We start from the raw sequence: 6607 nt of genomic DNA, 5'->3' as shown, positions 1-6607 counted from the left end.
TAATGGCACCCACCTCTAGTTGGCAGGGGACTAGAGACAGGGCTTTTTTGGTTGTGACCCCTCAACTTTGGAATGCCCTCCTGGAAGGGCTTCACCATGCTCCTTCCTTCAGTATTTTTTTAAAAAACAACTAAAGTTACATCTTTTTGGAGAAGCTTTTAAATGTTTTATGTGCTGCTGATAGCTGGTAGGTTTCTTAGTTTTTAGATTCTACTTATAACTGTTAATTTAAGAGCCTACGTGGTGTAGTGGTTACAGTGCTGGACTAGGACCGGGGAGACCCGAGTTCAAATACCCATTCAGCCATGATACTTGCTGGGTGACTCTGGGCCAGTCACTTCTCTCTCAGCCTAACCTACTTCACAGGGTTGTTGTGAAGAGCAATTTAAGTATGTGGTACACCACTCTGGGCTTCTTGGAGGACGAGTGGGATATAAAATGTAATAAAATAATAATTTAAAAATTGTAACTTTTAAAAATTGAAACTTTGTATGTGATTTTAGCCTGGTTATTTATTACTTTTATTATTGTTATGTTGTGTCTATTTTATCAGTGTTTTAAGTTGCCCCCAAGCAATAGTATTCTGGAGGGATGAGGTATTAATATACATTTTAAACATACGGACAAACAATAGTACTGGCTGCTGCTCGAGACCAAACTATAGTACCTCCTCTTTTATTCTATTATATTGGCTTAATTGCACAACATATCCCATCGAATGCTGCCATTTTTAATGTGTGTGCTGCAGATCCAGGATATTGCTTGGAAACCTGCTACTTTATTTGAGGTATTCATGTGTAGCTGTAAGAATGAGATTTTCCCTCTAGGAACCATGACTTTTTTGTTGTGTTCCCCGAGTACTATAAGATGTCACCATCCGATTTACTTTGTCCATTTTAAGGAGATAATGGATGGATGCTGTGCAACTGCTTGCTTACTCCTTGGCTCATATAGGTGGACAAGGAGGGAGACATTCACTAGTTTTCTATCAGTTTTGCCAAGGAAATGATTTGTGTTTAAGTTATTTGCGTCTTTGCTTTTCTTGCAGAAAAACACATTAAATAGTCCACTCTAAGCTAAATCAAAGGTGTCAGATCTGTGATCCACCTTGGACCACTTGCTGTTACAGAAGACCAATAAAGGAAACCACAGAGTGGGTTTATGCATTCGGGATATGAAATAGCAAGATTTCTCTTTTGCTGTTTTTGCAACATTGCTCATAAGGAATCCGATAAGCAGTGTGGAAACAAACAAAAATTACAGAAATGCTGCTATTTAGTGCCATTATGCATCTCATGTCTGTGGTCTTCCCAACAAGACTTCTCCACCTAGTGCCACGCTCTAATCAGAACTTATGTGGACTGCTATTTTGACACTTTTCTTTTTAGCCAAGGGTCATTTTGAATTGGTACATTTCATGAAGCAACCACAATGACTCTTTCCCAAGGTGGAATGGTTAATTTAGGGATCGATGCTATGTATGCCTGGTTAATGTTATATCTTATAACCTTGTGGTTATCATGTTTTGGTTTCATCTGGATTTTGTTGCTTGTTCATCCAACTGTGTGAGCTCCTTCTGTCTATGAGTTATTATTTTTTGCATTAATTAACCAGCCAATTAATGCTTTGGAGTTAGTTTTGAATTACTGGATTCAAAACACATATCTTTGTGCCACACTATATCTTCCTACATCGTGTGAGGACAGGATATTGTGCTGCTAATACAGGATCTGTGTTGTCTAATTCAGCTCTATTTTATTGTATAAAACCAACATTTAAATTGTTTGATGGATGGAATTGCCACATGGAATTCCATAGGGAATTCCCTATATTCAAGAGCTGACTCCACACATGTATGTTCCCTTGATTACTGGAGCATCAGGTCATGACTTGTATGTATGAATGTCACTGATAGAACTGAATGCCCAATGTGAGGCACTATGGAAGTTCACTATATCTGTGATAGCAGTGCATTTAAATTGCCAGTCATCATCATATGTACAGTAATGACATTCAGATAAATCGAATGGTGATTGAATATATGTGCCAAATAGTCTCACGATTTTATCCTTGATTCATAACAGTTGTCTCAAACTTTGCCAGCTGTCTTGATCAGTATTCAATTACTAGATGTCAGAGCATATCTATAAATCACTGCCAGTTAATTTATTGTATACAAGCATATTTCCTGCTAAATGCTTCATGAATGAGCAACATTGGCCAATTTTAAATATAATAGGAAACTGGAGGTCCCTTCACCTCTGGTTTCCTTCGCTGAACATACAAATTCAGGAAACTGGAGTTAAAGGTGGAAAGAGACCTGCAGTTTCCCTCCCCAAATTCCAATCGGAACCTATGGTTCAGAGTGAAGTTTGGCCTCCTTGATTTCTGATTTTGCAGCGCCAGTGTTACGTCTGCATGCTGGCACCGCAGTTTCAGCCCCTTGGTTCAGGGAGGAAGCTCCTCCAGCCCTCCAGCCCAATTGGCTGTGCGGGCTGTCCTTCTGTCAAGAAGGAAGCCAGCACAGCCAGCTCCCTTGCCTCTCAGTAGTCTCACTGACTGTAGAGAGGAAGCTCTCCTGAACAGTCGAATGTGGAGGGGAGAGTGGTGGGAGGGGAGAGCAGAACCGCGGTCCCATTGGGCCATTGGTTCCACGTTATATCTGAAGGTGGCCATTGTGTTGTTAATGCACTATCACTGTAATTGGCCATTTACATTGTATTTTAGCAAAGAGATCCCTGCATCGAGGAGCTTACAATCTGCATTTTAAGAGTGGGTGAGACACCGTGGGCGGAGCAGATGTAAGTTATTTTGGCAGCAGAGTTCATGCTAAGAAGACCAGGCCTGACTGGCCTCTTCATCATGTGGAAAAATGTGTGTGAACTCATGTCTCCTCCCCAACTGTCACACTGCCCTGCTATTGTAGAATCACACGAGGAGGAATTTGACTCCCAGAACTTCATAAACATAATCACTGATGCATATTCCATTAATGGGACCAGCTGGACAAGTAAAGCTAGAGGGCCTCCTTTCAGAAATGAGATGGTATTGTTTGTTAAAGACCAAAAAACATTTGCGAGGAAGCAATGTATACACTGAAGAGATGGGGTCCACATGAAGAAAAGAAGAACTCAGGCACAAGTGTTTAATTTTAAAAAACCCAAAGAACAAACAGATTTTAAACTTTATTTCTGCAGAAAAACTAACAGATTTCCTGTTGCTCAGGAGCACCTGACTTGGGACAACCCATAAGAACAGCCCTGCTGGATCAGGCCCAAGGCCCATCTAGTCCAGTATCCTATTTCGCACAGTGGCCCACCAGATGCTGCTGGAAGCCACAGGCAGGAGTTGAGGGCATACCCTCTCTCCTGCTGTTACTCCCCTACAACTGGTACTCAGAGGCATCCTGCCTTTGAGGCTGGAGGTGACCTATAGCCTTTGACTAGTAGCCGTTGATAGACCTCTCCTCCATGAAGTTATCCAAACATCTCTTAAAGCTATCCAGGTTGTTGACTGTCACCACATCTTGTGGCAGAGAATTCCACAAGTTGATTATGTGTTGTGTGAAAAAGTACTTCCGTTTGTTGATCCTAGATTTCCTGGCAATCAGTTTCATGGGATGACCCCTGGTTCGAGTGTTATGTGAGAGGGAGAAGAATTTCTCTCTATCTACTCTCTCCACACCATGCATGATTTTGTAGACCTCTATCATGTCTCCCCATGGTCGTCTTTTTTCTAAACTAAATAGCCCCAGGTGTTGTAGCCTTGCCTCATAAGAAAGGTGCTCTAGGCCCCTGATCATCTTGGTTGCCCTCTTCTGCACCCATCCCTTAGCAATGATGAATTGAACCTTCAAAATCCTCAAAGTGAGGATAGAACAGAAATTGACAATAAATATATGAAATATATGGAAATTCTTCAAGCAAGCAAAGGGCCAAAGGAAACTGCTCTGAGAACCGTGTTGTTGTTGTTGTTTGTTTTTGGTTGAGAAATGAGATAGATAGATAGATAGATAGATAGATAGATAGATAGATAGATAGATAGATAGATAGATAGATACAAAATATATTTAAGAAGGGACAAAACACGAAAGTGTTTAATCAACCATTTTGCTTATGAGGTTTATAGCATTTCCACTTAAAGTACCAAATTCCTCCTCCTCCTCCTCTATTTCTATTACTACTACTACTACTACTACTACTACTAATAATAATAATAATAATAATAATAAATAATGTAGCGATAAGAAAATGAATGGGATTTTGTTATAAGGCCTACACACATTACCAGCAGTGATGTGGAAACTGCTATAGTATGGCCTACTACGATCCTGCTTGGGTAATGTCAGCAAGAAGCAGTTCATATTAATGAGGCTAGTAATGTGACTACTTCCTGTGCCAATGTTGCTGGTTTGCAGGATGAGCTGACACTGGTGTACATATTTGCCTCTGCCCAGGGACAAAGAAGTCAATTGGTGGAGGCCTGGGCAATGTTTTGAACGCAGCCCAGTTGCCTAGTGGATAACAGGGTGCAGTCTAAGGAAAGTGTTGTGTCTAAGCCAATCTAAATTACAGCTCAAAATACATGAGGCCCAGCAGATAATTGAAGAAACTGAAGTATATAAAAAGTGTAATATCTATAAAAGTTCTAAGTGCATATACAATACATGGAAACAATAGATTTCATGCTGTCAGTGGTTACATGTGTTATGACATCTGAGATCTGGAATTACAAGGGTACCACCAGAGGCACTCTTACCCCTAGACTATGGGGCACTGGCCCGTGGCCTCCTAGGTCTGGGGGGCCCTTCAAAGGTCTGAGGGGCCTCCTGCAGCCACTCCATGCTGTCCTGCCACTGACCCCATGCCCACCCCACTCCACCGTGCCTTTAAAAAAAAACCCACCACCGCATGGCGGCGGCATTAGCTGTGTGGACAATGAGGGGGACCTAGAGGGGAGAGTTCCCCTTTACCAAGATCTTTAACCTGGGGAGGGTGAGATGGGGCATGGTGGTGGTGGTTGCAGAGAGGGTGGGGAGTGAGGAGGGAAGAGTTACCCCGTTACCATCTGGGATGAGAGGCAGTGGCCTCCTTCCAGCTCTACCCCCTCCACCCAAGTGAATGGATGGGCCTATCTGCTTCCTCCATGTGGAGGAAGGCTGAAAATGGCCTGCTCAGCAAAGAGAACAGGGCGGTATCTGCTTTGGCCGGCAAAATCCCCTAAGGTGTGAGGGTGAACATGTTTTGGATAAACCAGAAGGAGACAGAGTAGAGCCAGGAGTTGAGCAGAAGGAAACACGACAGCTTGCCAAATAGGTCAAATGATGGTAAGGGGGATAGCACACACCAACACCAGGTGAGGGACCCTGCATATCAGTGTCTGTATACCAATGCCAGAAGCCTCTGAGCCAAGATGGGTGAGCTGGAGGACTTGGTTACAGAAACCTGGTGGAATGGTGAGAACCAGTGGGACACAATTGTTCCTGGATATAAACTCTATAGAAGGGACAGGGAGGGGAGGGTTGAGTGAGGAGTGGCACTGTATATCAAAGAAGGGATAGATTCCAATAAGCTAGAAAACCGTGGTGGACCAGAGTCCTCCACAGAATCATTATGGATAACATTACAAGGACTGAAAGGAAATGTGTTACCAGGGACATGCTATAGCCCTCCAGATCAAAGTGCTGAGAGTGACCTGGAGTTGGAGAAAGAAATGCGAGAGGTATCAAAGAGAGACAGGGCAGTAATGATTTGGGATGTGCCCGAAGTTGCTTCGGCGCTGGCAGGAGTAGTTCTTTAAGGGTGGGAGAGGGTGCACTCACTCCTCCCGTCGCATTTCCCTCACCGGCGCTCCATTATTTTCAAGCCCCTTGGGGTGGCAGCATTCTTCCCTGCCACCCCGTTGTCCTCATCGGCCAGAAGTATCGATCGCACATGCGCCTGTCTCAGACAGGTGTGCGTGCACATGTGACGGGTGCATGCACTATTGGTACTTCCGGCCACTTCCAGCCAATGAGGACAAAGAACTACCCCTGCCAGTGCCGAAGCGCTGAAACGGCCCCCCGGAGCGGAAACATTTCGGAGGCCTTTATAGTGGCCTCTGAAATGTTTCGGGCTCAAGCCTAGTAATAATAGGTGACTTCAACTACCCACACATTGACTGGGTAAATTTACATTCAGGTAATGACAGAGAGTCCAAATTTCTAGATGTGCTAAATGACTGTGCCTTAGAACAGTTAGTTGCAGAACCAGGCAGAGAGATGACGACTTTGGATTTAATCCTGTGTGGTGCCCAGGACCTGGTGTAAGATGTCAGAGTTGCAGAATCATTGGGTAGCAGTGACCATAGTGTGATCCAACTCAGCTTATATGCAAGTGGAGAATTGTCAAGGAAGTCCAACACAGATGCGTTGGATTTCAGAAGATGAAACTTCTCAAAAATGAGGGGACTGGTAAGAAAGAAGTTGAAAGCGAAAGTCAGGAAGGACAAATCACTCCAGAAAGCATGGGACTTATTTTAAACCACAGTACTGGAAGCACAGTTGGAAAGCATACCAAGAAGGAGGAAAGGTATCACCAAGGAAGATGGTTCAGGAGGATGCCAGCGT

The sequence above is a fragment of the Hemicordylus capensis genome, chromosome 1 (genome assembly GCF_027244095.1).
Source record: "Hemicordylus capensis ecotype Gifberg chromosome 1, rHemCap1.1.pri, whole genome shotgun sequence".
NCBI lineage: Eukaryota > Metazoa > Chordata > Lepidosauria > Squamata > Cordylidae > Hemicordylus > Hemicordylus capensis.
Note: the sequence above shows the minus strand (reverse complement) of the source record.